This window comes from Dendrobates tinctorius, unplaced genomic scaffold (genome assembly GCF_039654945.1).
Source record: "Dendrobates tinctorius isolate UK_male_01 unplaced genomic scaffold, ASM3965494v1 ptg000028l, whole genome shotgun sequence".
In the NCBI taxonomy this organism is placed as follows: domain Eukaryota; kingdom Metazoa; phylum Chordata; class Amphibia; order Anura; family Dendrobatidae; genus Dendrobates; species Dendrobates tinctorius.
In genome coordinates, this window is record NW_027361696.1 from 60,969,585 (window position 1) to 60,996,954 (window position 27,370).

The window sequence follows — 27,370 nt, forward strand, 5'->3', positions numbered from 1 at the left end:
GTTGGGGAATGATTTGACAGAAGCCGGCAATTGAATTAGCGGCTATTCTGCTATGAAGAACTCTGTGAAATATAAATATGTATATATATATATATGTCTCAATGACATGTATATGTATATATATATATATACACAGCTGTGGCCAAAAGTATTGACACCCCTGCAATTTTGTCAGATAATACTCAGCTTCTTCCTGAAAATGATTGCAAACACAATTTATTTGGTATTATTATCTTCATTTAATTTGTCTTAAATGAGAAAACACAAAAGAGAATGAAGCAAAAAGCAATACATTGATCATTTCACACAAAACTTCAAAAATGGGCCAGACAAAAGTATTGGCACCCTCAGCCTAATACTTGGTTGCACAACCTTTAGTCAAAATAACTGCGACCAACCGCTTCCGGTAACCATCAATGAGTTTCTTACAATGCTCTGCTGGAATTTTAGACCATTCTTCTTTGGCAAACTGCCCCAGGTTCCTGTTATTAGAAGGGTGCCTTCTCCAAACTGCCATTTTTAGATCTCTCCACAGGTGTTCTATGGGATTCAGGTCTGGCCTCATTGCTGGCCACCTTAGAAGTCTCCAGTGCTTTCTCTCAAACCACTTTCTAGTGCTTTTTGAAGTGTGTTTTGGGTCATTGTCGCGCTGGAAGACCCAAGACCTCTGAGGGAGACCAAGCTTTCTCACACTGGGCCCTACATTATGCTGCAAAATTTGTTGGTAGTCTTCAGACTTCATAATGCCATGCACACGGTCAAGCAGTCCAGTGCCAGAGGCAGCAAAGCAACCCCAAAACATCAGGGAACCTCCGCCATGTTTGACTGTAGGGACCGTGTTTTTTTCTTTGAATGCCTCTTTCTTTCTCCTGTAAACTCTATGTTGATGCCTTTGCCCAAAAAGCTCTACTTTTGTCTCATCTGACCAGAGAACATTCTTCCAAAACGTTTTAGGCTTTTTCTGGTAAGTTTTGGCAAACTCCAGCCTGGCTTTTTCTTCGGGGTAAGAAGTGGGGTCTTCCTGGGTCTCCTACCATACAGTTCCTTTTCATTCAGACGCCGACGGATAGTACGGGTTGACACTGTTGTACCCTCGGACTGCAGGGCAGCTTGAACTTGTTTGTATGTTAGTCGAGGTTCTTTATCCAACATCCGCACAATCTTGCGTTGAAATCTCTTGTCAATTTTTCTTTTCCGTCCACACCTAGGGAGATTAGCCACAGTGCCATGGGCTTTAATCTTCTTGATGACACTGCGCACGGTAAACACAGGATCATTCAGGTCTTTGGAGATGGACTTGTAGCCTTGAGATTGCTCATGCTTCCTCACAATTTGGTTTCTCAAGTCCTCAGACAGTTCTTTGGTCTTCTTTCTTTTCTCCATGCTCAATGTGGTACACACATGGACACAGGACAGAGGTTGAGTCAACTTTAATCCATGTCAACTGGCTGCAAGTGTGATTTAGTTATTGCCAACACCTGTTAGGTGCCACAGGTAAGTTACAGGTGCTGTTAATTACACAAATTAGAGAAGCATCACATGATTTTTCGAACAGTGCCAATACTTTTGTCCACCCTCTTTTTATGTTTGGTGTGGAATTATATCCAATTTGGCTTTAGGACAATTCTTTTTGTGTTTTTTTCATTTAAGACAAATTAAATGAAGATAATAATACCAAAGAATTTGTGTTTGCACTCATTTTCAGGAAGAAACTGAGTATTATCTGACAAAATTGCAGGGGTGTCAATACTTTTGGCCACAACTGTAGGTATTCTATGTGTATATATCTATTCTGTCATTGGGCTCCATTATATGTCCGTTTTGCAAGCCTGCGAGAAAAAAACGGTATACAGATGCCATACGGATTACATACGGATGCTTACATGAGAAAAATACGCGCCCACACCTTGACAACGGATGACATACGGAGCACTATTAAGGGACCATTTATGCGTATTACGGACATAAAATACGGTCCGTATTTTTCTACCTTGTGTGTGACTCCAGCCTAAGTGGAATAGTCGTGCAAGAGAATATCACTACAATAAAAGAGACTGGCCTCTCCAACATTCACTTCAGCGAGTGAGTAAAAATGTCCAGTGTGACGACACAGCATTTAATCTTAAATTATCCAGACATAAATTTAGTTGGCCCAAAGACATATGTTATTATCTTTATGTTGACTTTTGAATTTATATGTCTTTCTAAGGTTGATGAAGAAACACAGACTATTGTTTGAATGAACCTTCAACGTTCAACGTTGACTCGTGACAGTTGACGTTTTGTTGTAGCATACTGTGTTGTTATCTTAGATGACAGGGACACAAGACAATTGAACAATAGATGTTTGTTAATATGTTGATTACACATTGTCCAGGCTAGCTAGTTTGTTGACCTGCAAAACAGAACATCAAACTATGCAGATTAAATAAATACTCGAACAATGAGAGTTATACTCATCCCACCTACCCCCTTACCAGTGGATGATGACCTGAGCCACAGAAATGGGTTTGAAAAGGGATTTTCTATCCTTCTGAAAGACTGTTTGCAAAACCACAGCCAGGAACACTCTACAGAACAGCAGCCAGGACATCATGGCTCCATCACAAGGGCCACAGATTTGCATTCTACAGGATGCTAGCTTAGGGGACCACGGCCCTGGTTGAAAGAATTCAGATATGCTCAATTGACCATCATTGAACCCATGGATATGTTGGGGGAATCCAGAATTGGGATCCATTGGTCACCTGGCTCCATGGAGAAGTTCGGAGAACCAGGTTGTGACCCTCCGGTCACCTGGGCATGTACCTCAGTGGACTGTCAGTTTCCTAAGCTTGTCATTACCTCCTCTCTGTGTGTGCCACTAGTGGGGGGTAGTCAGCCCTGGAAGCCCGAGATCGCAGCTACTCTAATCCTGGCAAGTAAGCTGAAGCATGAGACACTAATTTTGTATCATCATGATTATTTTGCTAGGACTGTTCTATGCATTATTGTCTATTTTGTGGTTTAATAAAATATTGCCATGCTGTTTTACCCTCACCCTGTGTTGTCTGAGTACAGTATTTTCCGGCGTATAAGGCTAGTTTCACACTTGCTTTTTTTGCAGCGCGTTTTTCCCGCAAAAAAACGCATTGAAAAAACGCATACAAAAGCATACAACTGCTGCGTTTTTTTCAAGCATTTTTATGAGCATGCATGAAAAAAACGCAGCGTTTTTATGCGTTTGTATGCGTTTTTAGTGCGTTTTTACCGCGTTTGCGTTTTTTTCCAACATTAGGTGGCCCCTCACACTAACCCAAACCATGACTTTACTAACCCTAACCCTGACCCTAACCCTAACCCTGACCCTAACCCTAACCCTAACCCTGACCCTAACCCTTAACCAAATCATACTTAACCCTAACCCAAACCCTAAACCCTAACTAACCCTAACCCTAACCCTGACCCTAACCCTAACCCTAACCCTGACCCTAACCCTAACCCTAACCCTGACCCTAACCCTTAACCAAATCATACTTAACCCTAACCCAAACCCTAAACCCTAACTAACCCTAACCCTAACCCTAACCCTAACCCTGACCCTAACCCTAACCCTAACCCTAACCCTTAACCAAACCATACTTAACCCTAACCCTGACCCTAACCCTAACCCTGACCCTAACCCTTAACCAAACCACACTTAACCCTAACCCAAACCCTAACTAACCTTAACCCTAACCCTAACCCTAACCCTAACCCAAACCCTAACTAACCTTAACCCTAACCCTAACCCTAACCCTGACCCTAACCCTTAACCAAACCATACTTAACCCTAACCCTGACCCTAACCCTGACCCTAACCCTTAACCAAACCATACTTAACCCTAACCCTGACCCTAACCCTAACCCTGACCCTAACCCTTAACAAAACCATACTTAACCCTAACCCTGACCCTAACCCTAACCCTAACCCTGACCCTAACCCTTAACCAAACCATACTTAACCCTAACCCTGACCCAAACCCCAACCCTAACCCTGACCCTGACCCTAACCCTAACCCTAAACCCCCTTAACTAACCCTAACTCTAACCCAAACCCCTAAATTCCATGGTTAACAAAAAAAAACGCATGTGCAAAAAAACGCATACATGAGCATGCCAGTGCGCACATATGCGCATCCATAGGCTATAATGGCCATTTTTAGCGCAAAACGTGCGCATATGTGCGCATGCGCTTTTTTGCAGGGCCAAAAAATGCAACATGCTGCGTCTGGAAAATACAAACGCACACCCCAAAAAAACGCAGCGCATGAAAATCGCATACATGCGCTTACCAGCGCGCAGGTATGCGCACCCATGTTAAATATAGGGGAAAAAACGCATGCGCACATATGCGTTTTTTTCCAGCGCAAAAAAACGCAAATGTGAAACCAGCCTAAGACGACTTTTTAACCCATGAAAATCTGCTTACAAGTCGGGGGTCATCTTATACGCCGGATGTCGTCTTATACGCCGAGTGTATATCGGGGGAGCGGTCCCGATGAATGAGGGAGGGTGTAAGTGGTGTTATCATTCCCTTTTTACCTCATTGGTGGCAGCGGTGTGGCGGCTCCTCCTTCAGCAATGTGGCGGCTCCTCCTTCAGCAGTGTAGCGGCGGCTGGAGCCCGCGCAAGCTCAGATTCAGATCTCGCCCCGAGATCTTGGGAGACGAGATCTGATTCTGAGCAAACATGGGCTCCAGCGGCCATTTTCAGGGAGGCCACCGCATCACAGCAATGGAGCTGCCTTGGCCTCCGGGTATTGGGGAAATGCCGGAGGAGCCCCGACGCTGGACAGAGAGCCTCTGCAGCCGCCCCCAGCACAGCACCTCCACTCTGGACAAAGAGGAGCCACCGCCGACCCCCGGTACAGAGCCCCACAGACAGCACCGCTGCCACCAATGAGGTAAAAGGGGGATGATAACTCCATGTACACCCTCCCTTTGTCATCGGGACCACTCCCCCGCACCCGGCATATAAGATGACACATGGCATATAAGAAGACCCCCGACTTTTAAGAAAAGACCCCCATGTCTCCATATCAGGCATCCTGCACTTGGTGATTTTCTTAAGATTTTGTTACCACCATTGGTTATCCAGTTGAGCCTAATTAAGAACTTTGTAAAGTTGATTGATATGCAAAAGCATTCAAGTATCTAATTGATAACTTTTCAAGGTCACATGAAGCAAAGATAAAGGAAGGAGTCTTTATTGAACCTCAGATTTGTATTTAACTGTTTTTATTGATTTGGAAGTTTTAATAAGGGGAGGAGTGAGGCGGGAAATGCAAGGTTTTAGGAAAAGGGGAAGGGGGTACAATTAGGAGAGGGGGAGGAAAGGGAAGGGAAATGGGATGACAATAAAAACTAGAAAGGACCTCAGATTTGTAATCTTCTTCAAGAAGAGGAGTTTCTCTGTTTCTTGCAGGGCAAGGAAAAGGCTGTATGGGTAGCATTCACACTATTGGTAAGTAATTTTTGGGAAACTTAAGAACAGATACCTATGAAGAGTTGGTCGAAAATCTCCTCAAAACATATAAGGATCTTGGTTTAACATGTCCTTAAAGATTCATTTCTTATATTCGCATGTAGACTTTTTTTACCACCAAACTGTAAAGCAGTGTGCCACGAGCACGGTGAGAGACTTCACCAAGATATTGCAACTATAGAGAAAAGATATGAAGGAGGATGGAATCCATCAATGCTTGCAGATTAATGTATGAATTGTAAGAGCTGATCCGATGCAGGAGTACAAGAGACAAGCAAAAAAAGAGTCATCACTGAATGAGGACCACATTTTGTAGAGCAATTTCTGTAACAGTTTATAATTTGCAATAATGTTTAAACATGTTTTAGTTATTGGAATTGTTACTAAGTTTCCTCTAAATAAATATAAGAAAATAGTCATAACAAAATATTCTGCATCTTTATATTTGCAAAAATAACAATATTTCAAAGTACTGAAACTTTTATTCATTAATTATACGTAGCAGTAAAATGAAAACTCTTTGATCCAATACAGGGGTCTCAAACACGCGGCCCGCGTGGGATTTTACTTTAACGCACTGCAGGGAGATAAGCCATCACGCCCCCCATGCACCCCATCCTTGCCCTCCCAGAGACCCACCGCAGCCTCTCGCAGCCAGCAATGTTCTCTTCTCTGCGCACAGGACCTGTGATGAGGTCACAGGAGGGGAGGAGTCAGCGGTCACATTATCAGGAGCCTCTGTGTTTGTAGGACTCTGCTGTGCTGGTTGTCATGGTGCTGGATGAGGGAAGTTTATGTGTAGGGTCAGGAGGGGTTTAAAGGGTGGATGTAGCAGAGCTGTGTGTACAAGGTGTACAGAGGGGAGGTGTGTGTATGAAGTGTATGGAGCGCAGCCGTGTGTATGAGGTGTACGGACCGGAACCAGTGGCGGATTATAATGAGGTCAATTTGGGCAGTTGCCCCGGGCCCAGTGGGGTTAAGGGGCCCACAGCCCAGGCCAGTAAATTGCCCCATTATAATCCGCCACCGAGCAGGGCCGGATTATAGGCAGGGCAGGCGGGGCTTCAGCCCCGGGGCCCCCACCACAAGAGCTTCTAAGGGGGCCCCCACCACATTCCTGCTGGCTGCTGCAATGGCACTCCATCTTCTCCCCACCTAAAAGTGAGTGACCGTGGGGGCGGCATTATGTGCTCTGCTACCAGCAGCATCTACAAGTAGCGTGAACGCTGGTGCTGCTGGTAGCGTGCAAAGGCTTGTGATGAGATCACAGGAGGTAAGGTGTCAGGGCCCCCGATCATGTGACCCCTGTCTCCTCCCCTCCTGTGACCTCATCACAGGTCCTGTGCGCACAGCACAGAGCACTGAGAGCAGCCATGTATGTGGAGTGTGGCTCTGCGGGTGGAGGTCGGTGCTGGAGGCTCCATTATTCTCTATGTGGAGTGCGGCTCTGCGGGTGGAGGTCGGTGCTGGAGGCCCCATTATTCTCTATGTGGAGTGTGGCTCTGCGGGTGGAGGTCGGTGCTGGAGGCTCCATTATTCTCTATGTGGAGTGGGGCTCTGCAGGTGGAGGTCGGTGCTGGAGGCTCCATTATTCTCTATGTGGAGTGGGGCTCTGCGGGTGGAGGTCGGTGCTGGAGGCCCCATTATTCTCTATGTGGAGTGGGGCTCTGCGGGTGGAGGTCGGTGCTGGAGGCCCCATTATTCTCTATGTGGAGTGGGGCTCTGCAGGTGGAGGTCGGTGCTGGAGGCTCCATTATTCTCTATGTGGAGTGGGGCTCTGCGGGTGGAGGTCGGTGCTGGAGGCTCCATTATTCTCTATGTGGAGTGGGGCTCTGCAGGTGGAGGTCGGTGCTGGAGGCTCCATTATTCTCTATGTGGAGTGGGGCTCTGCGGGTGGAGGTCGGTGCTGGAGGCTCCATTATTCTCTATGTGGAGTGGGGCTCTGCAGGTGGAGGTCGGTGCTGGAGGCTCCATTATTCTCTATGTGGAGTGGGGCTCTGCGGGTGGAGGTCGGTGCTGGAGGCCCCATTATTCTCTATGTGGAGTGGGGCTCTGCGGGTGGAGGTCGGTGCTGGAGGCCCCATTATTCTCTATGTGGAGTGCGGCTCTGCGGGTGGAGGTCGGTGCTGGAGGCTCCATTATTCTCTATGTGGAGTGGGGCTCTGCAGGTGGAGGTCGGTGCTGGAGGCTCCATTATTCTCTATGTGGAGTGGGGCTCTGCGAGTGGAGGTCGGTGCTGGAGGCTCCATTATTCTCTATGTGGAGTGCGGCTCTGCAGGTGGAGGTCGGTGCCGGAGGCTCCATTATTCTCTATGTGGAGTGAGGCTCTGCGGGTGGAGGTCGGTGCTGGAGGCTCCATTATTCTCTATGTGGAGTGTGGCTCTGCGGGTGGAGGTCGGTGCTGGAGGCCCCATTATTCTCTATGTGGAGTGAGGCTCTGCAGGTGGAGGTCGGTGCTGGAGGCTCCATTATTCTCTATGTGGAGTGGGGCTCTGCGGGTGGAGGTCGGTGCTGGAGGCTCCATTATTCTCTATGTGGAGTGGGGCTCTGCGGGTGGAGGTCGGTGCTGGAGGCTCCATTATTCTCTATGTGGAGTGGGGCTCTGCGGGTGGAGGTCGGTGCTGGAGGCCCCATTATTCTCTATGTGGAGTGGGGCTCTGCGGGTGGAGGTCGGTGCTGGAGGCCCCATTATTCTCTATGTGGAGTGCGGCTCTGCGGGTGGAGGTCGGTGCTGGAGGCTCCATTATTCTCTATGTGGAGTGGGGCTCTGCAGGTGGAGGTCGGTGCTGGAGGCTCCATTATTCTCTATGTGGAGTGGGGCTCTGCGGGTGGAGGTCGGTGCTGGAGGCTCCATTATTCTCTATGTGGAGTGCGGCTCTGCAGGTGGAGGTCGGTGCCGGAGGCTCCATTATTCTCTATGTGGAGTGAGGCTCTGCGGGTGGAGGTCGGTGCTGGAGGCTCCATTATTCTCTATGTGGAGTGTGGCTCTGCGGGTGGAGGTCGGTGCTGGAGGCCCCATTATTCTCTATGTGGAGTGAGGCTCTGCAGGTGGAGGTCGGTGCTGGAGGCTCCATTATTCTCTATGTGGAGTGGGGCTCTGCGGGTGGAGGTCGGTGCTGGAGGCTCCATTATTCTCTATGTGGAGTGGGGCTCTGCAGGTGGAGGTCGGTGCTGGAGGCTCCATTATTCTCTATGTGGAGTGCGGCTCTGCGGGTGGAGGTCGGTGCTGGAGGCCCCATTATTCTCTATGTAGAGTGTGGCTCTGCGGGTGGAGGTCGGTGCTGGAGGCCCCATTATTCTCTATGTAGAGTGTGGCTCTACGATTCGTGACCCCCGTCACGTGACGAGGGGGGCCCACAGAGTCTGAACTGCCCCGGGCCCTGGCTACCCTTAATCTACCCCTGACCGGAACCGTGTGTGTACAATGTGTATGGAGCAGAGCCGTGTGTGTACGAGGTGTACGGAGCGGAGCCGCGTGTGTACGAGGTGTACGGAGCGGAGCCACATGTGTACGAGGTGTATGGATCAGAGGTGTGTACGGTACGGAGCAGAGATGTGTACGGAGCAGAGCCGCATGTGTATGAGGTGTACGAGGCATAGATGTGTACGAGGTGTACGGAGCAGAGCAGTGTGTGTAGGAGGTGTATGGAGCGGAGATGTGTATGGAGCGGAGCTGTGTGTGTACGAGGCATACAAAGCGGAACCGTGTGTGTATGAGGTGTGCGGAGCCATGTGTGTACAAGGTGTATGGTGGGGAGCATTCATACCTCTCAATCGTCCCAGATCCAGCGGGACAGCCCCGATTTTGAGTCTGCCCCACTGCCCTGGCCGGGAGGTTACATTTCCAGTGGACATAGGAGTACATGGCGGAGCCCCGAGGAGCACTTTAAAACTCGCACGTGACATTCCACCGGAAGTGACATGCTGGAAGCTGACCGGAAATGAGGTAACTTCGGGAGGAGATTGTGACAGAACCATGGAGGCACTTCAGGGTATGCTTCAGATCCATCACCGTGTCCTTCTCTGACAGTAGGATCGCCTTGGAATCGGGGATGCCGGCCATGTGAGTAGATCATGATATGTCCTGCATCAGGAGGCTCAGGTGGGCATTACAATGTGAGCCAGGATGCTATAGTATCTTTATAGAATCTTCCTTTCTCTCTCTCTGTTCTTTCTTTCGCTGTGTTATTTCTTTTTTTACCCTCTTTCTTTCTCTGTTCTTTTCTCAATTGTTTATCAATAATTTTGTACTGTACTAAGTTTGAAAGGAATGCGGCCCGCCAGCTGAAATTTTTTTTTATGTGCGGCCCCTTTACTCTGCCGAGTTTGAGACCCCTGATCTAATAGAAACAAGAGCCAGCTAAAATTTTTCATTGTTAGATTTGAATTCAGGAGGTGAAAATCATTTAAAAATGGCTCATTTCATAGCTGAACCTGACAACTTCTGAAAATATATCAGTGTTATCTATCATCTATCTGTGCAATGTGCACTGACCAAATATAAGTACATAAAGAGGAACAGTAATAAATATTTTGTAGTTTTTCTTCCTAGTTTCAGACGGATCCTGTGGCAGCAGCAGAAGTCTCTGCACCTGTTCTCACCCATGGAGGAAGTAAGGGGGTCAGATGACACTGTTAAGTGTAAGAACAAAAGAAAAGTTTTCACACCTTTTTGCTTCATCTGCTGATATTATTGTTCTCTTCTCATCTCATCTCCGGTTCCTGTCCTGTAGATTTTTTTTTCCGTTTTGCTATTTTGCACAATTACATCTACATTTAAACTTTTTTAATTACTATTTTACACAAAAGCATCTATCTATCTATTATATACTGTATCTATTATCTATATATCAATTTATTATCTATATATCTCTACAATAGGGGAAATAAGTATTTGATACACTGCCGATTTTGTAAGTTTTCCCACTACAAAGAATGGAGAGGTCAGTAATTTTTATCGTAGGTACACTTCAACTGTAAGGCCTCTTTCACACATCAGTTTTTTGCCTTCAGGCGCGATCCGGCTTTTTTTTGTAAAACCGGATCCGGCAAAATGCAATGCCGGATCCGGTTTTTCCCCATTGACTTGCATTAGCGCCGGATCGTGCCGGATGGCATTGCGTTTCATCCGTTTTTTGCCGGATCCGGCAACTTGTCTCATTCCGGCGTCTGGAAAAAACGGCTACTGTTACGTTTTTTGTCTCCGGCGAAAAAGCCGGAAGCGCCGGATCCGGCGCTTCCAGCTTTTTGCTACAATGAAAGTCTATGGGCGCCGGAATGCGCCGGATCCAGAAAAAGACGGATCCAGCCACCGGATCCGGTTTTTTTAAGTCTGCGCATGCTCAGATCCAATTGGCCAGCCGCCAGGAACAGAGACGGATCCAGCAAAAAACCGGATCCGTTTCTACAGTTCTCCAAAATTTATGCCGGATCCGTTTTTTCTAAAAAAAGCCGGATCCTGCCTGACGGCAAAAAACTGATGTGTGAAAGTAGCCTAAGAGACAGAATCTAAAAATAAAAACCAGAAAATCACATTGCATGATTTTTACATAATTATATTGCAATTTATTGCATGAAATAAGTATTTGATCACCTACTAAAAAATGAGAAATCTCACTTTCATAGGCCTGTTAGTTTTTCTTTAAGAAGTTCTCCTACTCTGCACTCATTACCTGGATTAATTGCTCCTGTTTGAACTTGTTACCTGTATAAAAGACACCTGTCCACACACTAAATCACAATATCCAACCTCTCCACCTTAGCCAAGACCAAAGAGCTATCTATGGACATCCGTGAGAAATCTGTAGGCCTGTACAAGGCAAGAGGCAAGCAGCTTGGTGAGAAGGCAACAACTGTTGGCACAATTATTAGAGAATGTAGGATACACAAGATGACTATCAATATTCCTCGGTCTCTGGCTCCATGCAAGATTTAGTCTCATGGGGTAAGGATGATTCTGAGAAAGGTTAGGAATCAGCCCAGAACTACATGGGAGGACCTGGTCAATGACCTGAAGAAAGCTGGGTCCATAGTCTGAAACATTACCATTAGTAACACACTGCGACGTCATGGATTTAAATCCTGCAGGGCATGCAAAGTCACCCTGCTCATGCCAGCACCGCCATGTCCAGGCCCATTTGAATTTGGCCAATGACCATCTGAATGATCCAGAGGAGGCATGGGAGAAGATGTTGTGGTCAGATGAGACCAAAATAGAACATGTTGCTATTAACTCCACTCACTGTGTTTGGAGGAAAAAGAAGGAGGAGAACAACCCCAAGAACATGGTCCCAACTGTGAAGCATGGTGGGGAAACCATCATACTTTGGGAATGCTTTTATGCAGGACGTCTATTCCATATTGAAGAGAGGATGGATGGGGTCACGTATGGTGAGAATTTTGGCCAACACTCTCCTTCTCTCTGTAAGAGCATTGAAGATGGGTCGTGGCCGGGTCACCCAGCATCACAATGTCCAAAGTTGTGGGTTGATGGCTAAACTTAATGATACCTAGGGTACAACCACTAGGCTTCAAGATACTACGGCTTCCATTGTCATGAAAGGCACCTTCATAATTCAGGTTAACTAAGGAGTGGCTCTGTAAGAAGAATTTCAAGATCCTGGCATGGCCTAGCCTGTCTCCAGCCCTGAACCCAATCGAAAATCTTTGGAGGGAGCTGAAACTCAGTGTTGCCCATCGACAGCCCTGAAACCTGAAAAATCTGGAGAAGATCTGTATGGAGGAGTGGGCCAGAATCCCTGCTACAGTGTGTGCAAACTTGGTCAAGAACTACAGAAAACGCCTGACTTTTGTAATTGCAAACAAAGCTTTCTGCACCAAATATTAAGTTCTGCTCTTCTATTGTATTAAATACTTAATTCATGCAATAAAATGCAAATTAATTATGTAAAAATCAACAATGTGATTTTCTGAATTTTTTTAACATTCTTTCTCTCACAGGTGAAGTGCACCTTTGATAAAAATTACAGATCTCTCCATTCTTTGTAAGTAGGAAAACTTGCAAAATCAGCAGTGTATCAAATCTGTGTATCTATCTATCTATCTATCTATCTATCTATCTATCTATCTATCACATATCTATGTAGCATTGTGCCATCCACATTACTGGTGAGTGTAATAATGTGGAAGTCCCTGTATTGCCTACAAACATCCTTTCAGGCAGTTGTACAGTCATTTGCACTCCCCTTTCCCAAGCCAATCCCCATCAGGGCAGTGCGGTGGATGCTTAGCTTGATGGTGATCGTCAGACTTCTAGAGATAGTGGCAGTGATGGTTCCCTCATTTTTTATAATGTGTGTAAGAAAACATGTTGTTAGGGGTTTCAGAAAATTGTGTGGCTCCCCCTTATTAGCTGAGAATTTTGTCTATATAAATTTTCACAGGGAGGTGTCTTAACAGTCAGGCCTGGGTCCTGCTCTTCCTCCATCCATATTGAAGTCTGCTGACACATAGAGAGGTTTAATGCTAGAGATAGGGTCATCCCGATTGGGTCACCTTGTCGCGGTGGGATGACTTTTACTCTATTTTGAGGAAATAGTGTCAACTAAGTATTGTAAGTAGAGTTGAGCGATACCGTCCGATACTTCAAAGTATCGTATCGGATGGTATCGGCCGATCTTTAAAAAAAGTATCGGTATCGCCGATTCCGATACCGGAAGTCCCATTCAAGTCTATGGGACTTCCGGTATCGGAATAAGAAAAACCCTTTCCTGCCCTTGTACAGCCTCTCTGGGGTCTGTACGGGCCTTTCGGGGGGCTGTGCCGGCCTGCCAGGGGGTCTGTGCAGGCTCCGGTGGTCTGTGCCGGCCTGCCGGTGGTCTGTGCAGGCTCCGGGGGGCTGTGCCGGCCTGCCGGGGGGCTGTGCCGGCCTGCCGGGGGGCTGTGCCGGCCTGCCGGGGGGCTGTGCCGGCCTGCCGGTGGTCTGTGCAGGCTCCGGGGGTCTGTGCAGGCATCGTCCGATGGGACTACAAGTCCCATCGGGCGATGCCTGCTACCATGACAGTGATTGACACATTAGCCAATGATGGGACAGTAGTAGTCCCATCATCCGGCTAATGTGTTAAATGTAAAAAAAAAATAAAAAAAATTACATGCTACATACATACAACATGCATACTACATACATGCTACATTCATACTACATACTACATACATGCTACATTCATACTACATAAATACTACATGCAACATACATACTACATATATACTACATGCATGCTACATACATACTGCATGCTACATACATACCACATATATACTACATACATACTACATGCATGCTACATACATGCTACATGCTACATACATAACACATATATACTACATGCATGCTACATACATACTACATACTACATATATACTACATGCATGCTACATACATACTGCATGCTACATGCATGCTACATACATACTACATACATACTACATATATACTACATGCATGCTACATACATACTACATGCTACATACATACTACATATATACTACATGCATGCTACATACATACTACATATATACTACATGCATGCTACATACATACTACATGCTACATACATACTACATATATACTACATGCATGCTACATACTACATGCTACATACATACTACATATATACTACATGCATGCTACATACATACTACATGCATGCTACATACATACTACATGCTACATACATACCACATATATACTACATACATACAATACATTCATACAATACATACATAGACATACAGTACATATAACATAGAGTAACATACTTACCAATACTTGTCACATTGTTCCCCGAAGCCATTGTCTTTTCCGGGATAAATATTAACATAACAAACCACAAAAATACTCACCCACGATCCGAAGCAGTCCACGAGTGTGTCCCACGACGATCTTGGGTAGAGAACTGCAGCATCAGATGATGCTGCCGTTCTCTACGGGCTGCAGGAATCCAATGACGGAAGGTAGGTATCCTTCCGCACTGTATTCCTCCGCCACTTAAAAAAAAAAAGTCCCTAGTCTCACTTTATGCCATTGCTGTGTGGGAATTTCCCACACAGCAATGGCATAAAGTGAGACTAGGGACTTTTTTTTTTTAAGTGGCGGAGGAATACAGTGCGGAAGGATACCTACCTTCCGTCATTGGATTCCTGCAGCCCGTAGAGAACGGCAGCATCATCTGATGCTGCCGTTCTCTACCCAAGATCGTCGTGGGACACACTCGTGGACTGCTTCGGATCGTGGGTGAGTATTTTTGTGGTTTGTTATGTTAATATTTATCCCGGAAAAGACAATGGCTTCGGGGAACAATGTGACAAGTATTGGTAAGTATGTTACTCTATGTTATATGTACTGTATGTCTATGTATGTATTGTATGAATGTATTGTATGTATGTAGTATATATGTGGTATGTATGTAGCATGTAGTATGTATGTAGCATGCATGTAGCATGCATGTAGTATGTAGCATGCATGTAGTATGTATGTAGCATGCATGTAGTATGTATGTAGCATGCATGTAGTATGTATGTAGCATGCATGTAGTATGTATGTAGTATGTATGTAGCATGTATGTAGTATGTATGTAGTATATATGTAGTATGTATGTAGCATGTAGTATGTATGTAGCATGCATGTAGTATATATGTAGTATGTATGTAGCATGCATGTAGTATGTATGTAGCATGCAGTATGTATGTAGCATGTATGTAGCATGTATGTAGTATATATGTAGTATGTATGTAGCATGTATGTAGTATGTATGTAGTATGTATGTAGTATGTATGTAGTATATATGTAGTATGTATGTAGCATGTAGTATGTATGTAGCATGCATGTAGTATGTATGTAGTATTTTTTTTTTTTTTTTTTTTAACATTTAACACATTAGCCGGATGATGGGACTACTACTGTCCCATCATTGGCTAATGTGTCAATCACTGTCATGGTAGCAGGCATCGCCCGATGGGACTTGTAGTCCCATCGGACGATGCTTGCACAGACCCCCGGACATCAGCACAGCCCCCCGGCAGGCCGGCACAGCCCCCCGGCAGGCCGGTACAGACCCCCACAGGGTGCACAGACCACCGGCAGGCCGGCACAGCCCCCCGGCAGGCCGGTACAGACCCCGGGCAGTCCACACAGCCCCCCGGCAGGCCGGCACAGCCCCCCGGCAGGCCGGCAGAGACCCCCGGAAGGCCCGAAATGACGGCGCATCATGATGCGCACACACCGCGCATCATGATGACGTCAGGCCGTCAATCAACTGAACTTCCGATTCCGATGCCGAATTCCGATATTGAAAAAATATCGGAAGTCGGTATCGGAATTCCGATACAGCAAGTATCGGCCGATACCCGATACTTGCGGTATCGGAATGCTCAACACTAATTGTAAGTTATTTATATGTACTATTCCTATTTACTCATTTCTTAGGTTTTGTGTGTTTCAGAAGTATGATATGAAGAGGTTATCCCATGTGATGTTTCTCCATTTGGCTATCATTTATCTGTTATCATAAAGCAGAAATTTTTGATGAATTGATTTGTTGATTTGTTGACCACTTATCTATTCTGTCAGCCTCCAAACATTTTGTAGCTAAATTAGAAAAAGCAATGATAAGTCTATGGAAGATAAAATATGTCTAAGGCTGGTTTCACACTTGCGTTGTTTTGCGCTGCTTTATAGCGCAAAAAAACGCATGCGTTTTTTCCCCTATACTTTAACATATGTGCGCATACATATGCGCGCATACATATGCGCACGTACACGTTTGTATGCGCATGCGTTTTTTTGCAGTGTGTGCTCGGGCGCACAAAATGCATCCTGTTGAATTTTTTGTGCATCCGACTTGCCCCCCAAAAAACGCATGTGCGCGCAATGCGTTTTTTTACAGCAAAACACCCATTAAAGTCTATGGGTGCGCATACGTGCGCATTGTAATGTGCACATATGCGCAAAAAAGCATGCATTTTTAAAAAAAAATGCACTAAAACCCACAAAAAAACGCACACAAACACATGATGCGTTTTTTTCATGCGCTTGTGTGCGCAAAAAACGCGCAGCAAAAAAATTTACGAATTCATAAAAAAATTCACTTTTCTCGTCATTTTCTGACAACTGTAACTTTTTAACTTTTTAGTCAATGGAGTTGAGTGAAGGCATCTTTATTTGATTGTCAAGATGATGTTTTTAGTGATACTATTTTGGAGTATACTGTATCATTTTGATCACATCTCATTGCACTTTTTGGCAGTGTGGCAGCGCCCAAAAAACTGCAATTCTGGGGTGTCAATTTTATTTCTATAGTGATTACTGAATAGGTTAATTCATTTTAGAATTTGATAGATCGTTCTTGTTTGGATGTAGAAATACTACATACCTGTATGTGTACTTTTTGCTGCGTTTTTGGTGTGTTTTTTTGCTGTGTATTGGTCATGCTACATTTGTCTCTTGTGCATGCTGATAAAGTTTAGCGCCAAAAAAAACCCTGATTCTACTTCATCAGGTTTTGGCACCAAAAATGCAATCTGAGATTTTTATGCAAATTTTAGCTGCGTTTTACAGTACCAGCTATGTTTATGAGACATCAGAAATCTTTTGTACACAGCTGGCTGATTTTTTTGTCCTCAGTATTTTGTGCAAAACTTCTTTCTTTGAAAGCAATGGGTGGAGAAAAAAACGCTGAAAGACGTGATGTGCTCCATTCTGCAAAACCCAAAGTTTTTCACAAAATACTCAATACAAAAAAAAACAAGCTGTGTACAAGAGATTTCAGAAAGATAATAGACATATCTGGTATTGTAAAATGCAGCTAAAATTTGCATTAAAAACGCATCAAAATAATGCACCAAAAACACATATGTGTGAAATATCCCATAGACTACAACTCCAGAATTCAAATGAGGAATAAGTCCCTCTCCCACAGCTCCAGAAAAAAATAGCATATGAGGGCATGCAAAATGTCCCCATAGCCGTACCCCTGAGCTGCAAGTAGAAGGACCCAGAAAAAAATTGTCAGTCATTGCAATTTCTAGCAACTTAACAGTAAGTTTAGCCAGACCCAAGTTAATGTTAAATATTGGAGAAACAAACTGGAGGCATGCAAACCATCAGATTGACCTATAGTGGTAAAAAGAGATCAGTTGTGTTATGAATTAGCAGTTTAATACCTCTGCTATTATCTTGCACTTTGCATATTTTCCCATTGGATACCTCCTGCTGGTTATGATGCTTTTTTGGCTGATGGACTCACACATACTATTTTTGATATTTTAAAGGGTCATTTTTCCTGTTGAGTATTTCTGATTTATTTCTTAGAAAGGGTATTCCAGACTACACATCCAGACTGCTGTTATAGGGAGCTCCAGACTACAACATGAGAAGCAGAGAATCAGAAAAAACGAGGACCAGATGGGTGGAGACAAGTAGAGGAAGGGCCAAGAAGTGAGCAGTGAGGTGAGTATAAGGATTTTTTATTTTTTTTTTACATATTTCGTTTCTACCGACCATAGCATAATAAGGAACATTAAATTTATAGAGAAGAACCAAACTTCACTGAAAAATCTGCTCAGATAGTTGAATTTCAATTTGACCTGCTGAATTTTTGCCTTATCTCTAACAGCAACCTATAGGTAAAAAAATGTCAAAATAACAAAAAACATCAAATTGAAAACAGTGAATGTCAACTTTTGGCATCAGTGCATCAAGGCCAAAACATTTTACAAGAGAGACCGCTTGATTACATGTAGAACAACTAACAGATGCTAAAGATGCATCGGTGTCATCATTTAAAGAAGCACCATATGAAAGTGATAATTAGGTTCCGTTTTAGGAACTACACCCAAAGGTGAAAGGTGAAATATTAGCAAAGTGGTGAACTTGAATTATGAAGGTGCCTTTCATGACAATGGAAGCCTTAGTATCTTGAAGCCTAGTGGTTGTACCCTAGGTGTCATTAAATTTAGCCATCAACCCACAACTTTTACCCCATCAGCACAAATTTGGTAAAAACAAAATTTTTGTCTAAAACTTTCATCATAAAGAAACAACTAATACCTTCAAACATTTTTTGTAAGCTTCCAATACAATATGAAGATGTTGAAATAACTCTGAAGATTTTTGGGGGCAAATTTTTCCCCATAACACTACACCAAATGCAGAATGCCTACAGACAGTTATTAAAATTTTGAGGAGTTAGGCTATTTTCACACTTGCGTTTTTTTGCTGCGCCGTGAGACAGCGTTGGGACCTGATGAAGACGGTCTGAGCACCTTAGAAATGCATCGGAAAGTCTGACCCATTCGAGCTCCTGTCCCTCGGTGACGTCACTCGCAGTTAACCCCGCCCCTCACACCCAACGCTGTCTCACGGTGGCGTCTCCCGGCCGAAACCCACCGCCTTTTACCCATCCAGCTGCACGGCAGCAACGCTAACCAGGGAGGACGCTCCCTTGGTGGCTCATCTCACCATCACCCCGAGCTGTCCGTGCAGTTTTTGACAGCGGGCAATCTGTGCAAGCGCACCCTGAATCTACCAAGCGCTTCGTCCTGGTAATCCTCTACACCCGTGAGATTCAAGTCCCCTGCCTGCTCCTTGAGGCCTAGCTATAGCCGTGATTTTTCACATATATGGTACATAATCACAGTTGACACAGGTGATTGCTCACGCATGTAAAACCATTGTTCTAGAGGTGGCTTTCATAGTTCATAGTTTCAGCCAGCATTCATTGGTAGCACAGGTGTTTTTTTGCGTTTTAGTATTTTCTACTCCATCATTCGGGTACAACACAGAGCCTAACTTAACACCAGCAGCTCCCATTACTTCTTTTCCTTTAGGAGCGCCAGTGTATCATACAATATTTAAATTAATTTTATATTTTGATAGATCACACTTTTATAGATATGGGAATACATTTTTTACTTTATTTTTATTTGGGGGAAAAAGTGGGGAAATCGAACTTTTATATCATTTTTATATTTTAAATTTTTTTCTTTGTTTTTACTCTATTTTGTAGTTCCCTTAGGGAACTTGAACCGAGTGAAGCGTTCTATGAGTTCCAATGGTTCAACCTCAAGGTTCTATTTCACCCTTCTATACTTTTTATGAATCGAGGAAGAGTTGTTGCATTCCAGATCTATCTTTTCGTAAAACTCAGGGTTTCTGATAAATGCAGTTTATTTCTTATTCTATAACCAGTGGGTGAAAAATCAGCAGTAAATTTCCCAATCAACCCACACATTGTAATAAAAAGGACAAATTTAGTTTTCATTGTTATTTGTTACTCATTGTCTACCAGTTTCAATCTTCATTTCAGACTGTTCCTTCGAAGGAGCGGCACTATCTGAGTCATAGGCATACTCTGAATATTGTATATATGTACACATGTGGTCAAAATTGTTGGTACCCCTTGTTTAATGACAGAAAACCCCACAATCGTGACAGAAATAACTGGAATCTGACAAAAGTAATAATAAATAAAAAATCTGTAAAAATGAACAAATGAAAGTCAGACATTGCTTTTCAACCATGCTTCCACATAATTTAAAAAAAATAAAACTCATCAAATAGGCCTGGACAGAAATGATGGTACCCTTAACTTAATATTTTGTTGCACAACCTTTTGAGGCAATCACTGCAATCAAATGATTCCTGTAACTGTCAATGAGACTTCTGCACCTCTCGACAGGTATTTTGGCCTACTCCTCAAGACTAGTGATGAGCGAGTATACTCGTTGCTTGGGTTTTCCCGAGCATGCTCAGGTGTCCTCCGAGTATTTTGGCGTGCTCGGAGATTTAGTTTTCGTCATCTCAGCTGCATGATTTGTGACTTGTAGACAGGCTGAATACATGTAGGAATTCCCTAACAAACAGGCATTCCACACATGTATTCAGCCTGTCCAGCAGCCGCAAATCGTGTAGCTAAGGCGACAAAAACTAAATCATGCCAAAATACTCGGAGGTCACCCGAGCATTATCGGAAAAACCCGAGCAACAAGTATACTTGCTCATCACTACTCAAGACCAAACTGCTCCAGTTGTCTCGTGTTTGAAGGATGCCTTTTCCAAATGACATGTTTAAGCTCTTTCCAAAGATGCTCAATAGGATTTAGGTCAGGGCTCATAGAAGGCCACTTCAGAATAGTCCAATGTTCTTAGCCATTCTTGGATGTTTTTAGTTGTGTTTTCGGTCATTATCCTGTTGCAATACCTGCGACTGAGAACAAGCTTTCTGACACTGGGCAGCACATTTCTCTCTAGAATCCCTTGATAGTCTTGAGATTTCATTGTTCCCTGCACAGATTCTGGACAACCTGTGCCAGATGCAGCAAAGCAGCCCCCGAACATAAAATAGCCTCCTCCATGTTTCACAGTAGGGACTGTGTTCTTTTCTTGATATGCTTCATTTTTCCATCTGTGAACATAGAGCTGATGTACCTTGCCAAAAAGTTCCATTTTTGTCTCATCTGGCCATAGGACATTCTCCCAGAAGCTTTATGGCTCGTCAACATGTAGTTTGGCAAATTCCAGTCTGGCTTTTTTATGATTTTTTTTCAACAATGGCGTCCTCCTTGGTTGTCTCCCATGAAGTCCACTTTGGCTCAGACAACAACAGATGGTGCAATCTGACACTGATGTTCCTTGAGCTTGAAGTTCACCTTTAATCTGTTCAGAAGTTTTTCTAGGCTCTTTTGTTACCATTCGTATTATCCGTCTCTTTGATTTGTCATCAGTTTTCCTCCTGCGGCCACGTCCAGGGAGGTTGGCTACAGTCCCATGGAGATTACATTTCTGAATAATATGTGCAACTGTAGTCACAGGAACATCAAGCTGCTTGGAGATGGTCTTATAACTTTTACCTTTAACATGTTTGTCTATAATTTTCTTTCTAATCTCCTGAGACAACTCATTCCTTCGCTTCCTCTGGTCCATGTTGAGTATGATACACACCATGTCACCAAACAGCACAGTATCTGTAGCCCTATATACAGGCCCACTCACTGATTCCAAGATTGTAGACACCTGTGATGCTAATTAGTGGACACACCGCGATTTAAAATATCCCTTTTGTCACATTATTCTCAGGGGTACCATCATTTCTGTCCAGGCCTATTTCATGACTTTTATTTATTTTTTTTTAATTCAGTGGAAGCATGGTTGAAAAGCAATGTCTGACTTTCACTTGTTCATTTTCATAGATTTTTGATTTATTATTACTTTTGTCAGATTCAAGTTTTTTCTGTAACCATTGCTCAGAGGCTGAGCTTCATAGGAGAGCAAAAAGGACAGCCATGGGGCCTTCGACAGGCTGCCGACAAGCATGGTAACTCACCAGCACCATTAGCTCTGTGAGATCTATTGTTAAATAGATCTCGCAGAGCTAATGGTGCTGGTGGGTTACCATGTCCTGCGAATGTATGCGGATGCGTCCGCATGCGTCGTTTTGACGTGCCCGCCATCCACACAAAAATGCAACATGTTGCGTTTGGTTGCACGTCAAAACAACACATGTGGACGCATCCGCATGCATCCACATATCCTGCGTACCCAATGTTAAACATAGGTACGCAGGACTCATGCAGAAGTATGCTGAAGAAGGCGAGGCTTAACGGAGAAAGTACGCAGCTCTCCGCAAAGCCCCGGTAGGCAAATGTGAAACCAGCCTTAATGAGTGGGTTTTAATGTTGTGTCTGTGTATCGACTACAAGTGTATAAAAATATGTGAATGGCTATGAGGACTGATGCTACTGGAGATATATATTGCTGAGTCCCATGTACTTCCCAACTTTGTCACAAGTCTCCACATAACATGACTTCATTATGGGAACCAGAACTGCTGAAAGTCACAAATCAAAGAGGTTGTCCAGAGCTAGAAAATAGATCATTTTTCCTAGAAACAAGAGTCAATACCGGACATGGCCGATTGGGATGATATATCTAGTAACAAATGCACAAGACTTTATTAACACTTTTTTTTCTCAAACAGAAGCGGTGGTTTCCATTGATTTATATATGGTCTGTCTGGTTTCCAGAAGAAAAAAATAAATGATCAATAGAATAGTAAAATGGACATGTGAACAGTCTGTACATCCCCTCATCTGCTGCAGAACCTCGTAATACACCTCAGCTGCTGCAGAACCTTATAATACACCTCTGCTGCTACAGAACATCATAATACACCTCAGCTGCTGCAGAACTTCATAAAACACCTCAGCTGCTGCAGAACCTCATAATGCACCTCAGCTGCTGCAGAACATCATAATACACCTCAGCTGCTAAGGAACATCAAAATACACCTCAGTTACTGCAGAACATCATAAAACACCTCAGTTGCTGCAGAACCTCATAATACATCTCAGCTGCTAAGGAACATCAAAATACACCTCAGTTACTGCAGAACATCATAAAACACCTCAGTTGCTGCAGAACATCGTTATACACCTCAGCTCCTACAGAACCTCACAATGTAAACAGTAAAATGGTATTCATGGAATAATCTGTCCTGAATGTTGCAGCCAAGGTCGTATTTCTGTCTAGCTGCTTCACCGATTCCTCCACCCTGTACCAGTCATTGCACTGGTTACCCATCTGATTAAGAGTCCAATACAAATGTATCTCCCAGACACAAAGCGCGCCACATTTCTCAAAGATCCTACATCTCCTAGCTTTTCACTGTCTACACCCTACCCATACTCTCTGACCTGCAACTGATCTATGACTAACCTAGTCCATAATCTGAAACTCCCCCTTCTGTCTCCAAGAGACAGTTTTCTTGAATGCACTGCTCCGGACAATCCGACTAATACTTAACCCCACATTTTTTAATTTTTAATTTATTCATATATTATAAGTCTGCGAGCAGCATGGCCCTCGCTCCTCCTGTAACTGATGACCTATGTGTTACTTTGTGATGTCTTTATTGTCTGTACATGCCCCCGCCTTATTGTAAAGTGCTGCGGAATATGTTGGCGCTGTAGAAATAAAATTATTAATATTACTATGATGAAATGCTTAATAAATACTTTTGATGGTCATTGTATGTTCAGACACTTCATCTCCTTCGATAGATAATATGATAAATTGACAAATCATTTTATTTAAAAATTACCGTACAATCTTGCTCCAAAAAATCCTGCAAAGTCACTAGAGGTCTCCTTTCTTTCTAACTTGCTGTCCGCTGCCTGTTGTTAAAGGGGTTTTCCAGGAACTTCAGTACAGTTTGTAATCTTCTAAACTGCTAGTCTTTCAGTTTGGAACAGGCAAACAATTTGACAATGGCAGAAGCAATGCATTCCGGGTAGTCAGGGAAGGTAAGTTCCAGAACTAATAGTGCTGGCAGGAACTTCGGCACAGTTTGTAATCTTTTAAACTGCTGATCAGTGGGGCTACCAGGTGTTAGACCCTCATTGATTTTCAGTGATCATCAATGCGTGATGTCTAGAATACCTCTTGAAATATAATTAACCACTCATAGAAGAGATGTCAAGAACAAATATAGGAAGAGGGGGTGGGTCATTGTCTCTACACAGAAGTGGGGTCTCTTTCTAACTACATATAGACATAACAGAGAGGTAGTCTTTCAGTTTGCAGCAGGCAAACCATTTGACAGTGGCAGGAGCAATGAGTTCTGGGTAGTCAGGGAATGTAAGTTCCAGAACCAATAGTGCTTTCTGGAATTTCAGCACAGTTTGTAATCTTTTAAACTGCTGATTGATGAGGTTACCAGTTGTCAGACTCCCACCGAATTCCAGTGATAATCAATGCATTATGTCTGGACAACCCCTTTAAATATAATCAACTAATAGCAGCAGAGACATCAAGGTAAATTAAAAGAAGTGGTTTCTGTTTCTATAGAGAAGTGGAGGTCTCTGTCTAAGTACATACAGACATAACAGGGAGGTAGTCTTTCAATTTGGAACAGGCAAACCATTTGACATTGGCAGGAGCAATGCGTTCTTGGTAGTCAGGGAATGTAAGTTCCAGAACTAATAGTGCTGGCAGAATGCTGATGAAGAAGAACAACAATCTATAGAAACAGATATTCAACACTGAAAAAGAGTGAATGGCAAATAAAACATCAAGAGAAATGGGACATTTTATGATGATATTAGATTGCTATGTTCAGGTTTTACCTTGTTGTGGGGATGAGGACACAGTACAACCAGACTTCTTTTCCATTTTCTTTTGTGAAAGGACAGCATTAATTTAAAGGCAATGTCTTGCTGGGTTAGCGGTGCATGACACCAGAAAACCATCTGGCTAATTTTATAGGTTCACTCTTTAGGAATTAGTATGAGATAACAGGAATAAAGACCAAGAAGAATAGTAAAGACTGATGATTTTAGAGAAGATGTGGTTCATCAGCAAGAAGATTACCTTCTGTGGGTTTCCTTTCTAGGCGTTTTTGCAGTAAAGGTGTGAAAAGCTGAAATGCTCAGAGAGCTTGTGGTCAGATAGAACGATATGCCAAGGTGCAGATTTCCAGCTCTTCCGCTCAGTATAGGCTTAAAAGTATTCAAAATAACTAAAAGTATTACAATCAAGACAGAAAAAGTGGAAAAACAAGTATAAAAAAGCCCAAACACTATGAGGAAAATAGACATATGTCTTACCATACTGACAGCTTACACCTAAGGGAAGCCTGCAGGGATTCACACTCCTAAATCTGCCTGATGTTCCTCAGTATAAAGCCCCCATTACACATAGCGATATCGCTAGCAATATCACTGTAATGTCACCAATTTTGTGACGTAGCAGCGATATTGCTAGGGATATCGCTATGTCTGATACCTCCGACCGGCTCCCCCGCTGATTATCGCTAATCGCGCGAGAAGGTCCTGGATCATTTCTCGTCGGGCGATTCCTGCTGGGCTTCCTGTGGCGCCAACGAGCGACATGGACGTGGGCAGGAGGATGTCAGGATCGCCTCGTCTGACAGGTAAGTAGCGACCCCCGACCCCTGCTATGTCGCTGGTGAGATCTGCCTGTGTGGCAGCTCACTAGCGACCACTTAGTGATGCACCAGCGATCCATATCATTGTCGGGATCGCTGGTGCATCACTAAGTGTAACGGTACCCTAAGTGTAAGGGAACAAACTGTTGGATGCAGTGAGTAACCGGAGACAGAGAAGGGGTTAACAAGGATTTACTGAACAATCAATAACAAGTAATACTCCACGCAGGGAGGACAAGGAAATGGCAAAAGGACAAATAAATTAAACAGGACACTAATCGGTTGCAGCTCTGGCAAAGGGGAGGCTGGAAAATCTCCCGGCGGCGTCTCCAACGATGTACAAAGTCTCTGGCTCTGCTACGAAGAAACGAGTATCACTGCCGCCCGACAGTGCTAACAGCCCTGATAGCTGCGGCCTTAAAGGGCACTGCACACCGCTTACTCCGTCTTGACTCATCTTCTTACACCCCCCCTCTCTTTTCACTTGCCATTCTACGGGCGAAGCATCTGGAGCACAACTGGAGAATTTATTTACTGGTTCAGCAGTTTGTCTTTGTCGCCAAATGAATTGGTCATGATTGTACCGAATGGGGGGCTGTCCGGCCGTTGTTCGTTCAGAGCAACGTGGATTGAAAGGAATAGTGGAGACTTCTGGAGGAGGCAAAGCTGAATCTACATCCGCCGTTAAGCTTTCTTCAGGAGCCTCGGGACCCCGATCTGCAGACGTACCTTCAGATGGTTGCTCGAGATTTTCCTCTTCTTCATCCTCCACAGTCACAGGAGGCACCTCCTCAGAAACTTTGGGAGTTTCTTCCCTCCATTTAGGATCTTCTGAGAGGCATGGCCAGAGCATATTCCTATGGACCACACTAGTGGGTGCATTCTCTTCTCCTTCTGGAAAAACCTCATATACAGGTCCTTCCACACTGACCCGACGCTTCACTCTGTATGGCCTACTCTCCCACCGATTTTCCAGATTGTCACACAGATCTGTCCCCGGGAGAGAAAGCTTCTCAATGTGCTCCAGCTCCCGGAGGCGTGTTCAACACCAGACGGTGTAAGGTTGGTAAACGATGACGATGTTCTTGGACCCAGGTAGACACCCCCGTCCATGGGTAGTTCTCCCCTGGATCCAATTCCAGCTCCTTGACTTCTTTCCGTGTTCGGCCGAACAACAAGGAGTAAGGAGTGTGACCGGTGGTTTGATGGACTCGATTGATATAGATCCATATAAGTTCAGAGATGTATTCTGACCACCTAGCCTTTCGGTCATTTTCAAGAGTTCTTAGCATCTGAATCAGGGTACGATTAAATCGCTCACCGGCCCCGTTCCCTAAGGATGATATAGTGTGGTATGCGACCTGTCAAATTGGTAAATCCGCTACAACTCATACATCACTTTGCCTAAGAAACATGCTCCTTGATCCGAGTAGATCCACTGTCGGCATCCATACACCTGAATAAAGTGTTTACAGATAGCATATGCAGCAGTCTCAGCCATCTGATCTCGGAATGGCATCACCACCGCAAATTTTGTGAAAAGATCTACCATCACTAGGCAGTGGTCATATCCTTGATGAGCTGGCCCGATCGTTAAATTATCAATGGTCAATAGTTTCAGGGGAGCGGAGGTTGCTATCGTCTGCACAGGAGCTCTTTGTTGTGGGGGTTTGGCCAACTCACAGGCCCAACAGAGTCTACAAGCTTCCTCAACCGCCTATCTCAGCCGAGGGTGGTAAATGAACCGTTGGAGCCACTGAAATGTTTTTTTCAAGGCCGAAGTGATCCCCTTTCTCATGAGCTTCGGTAGCCAGCGTAGACAATACTGTCTCCGGTACCACCACCTGCCAGGAAGCCCCCAGTTCTCCCTGAAGTTGCACCTTCCGGTATAACAGTCCGTTTCT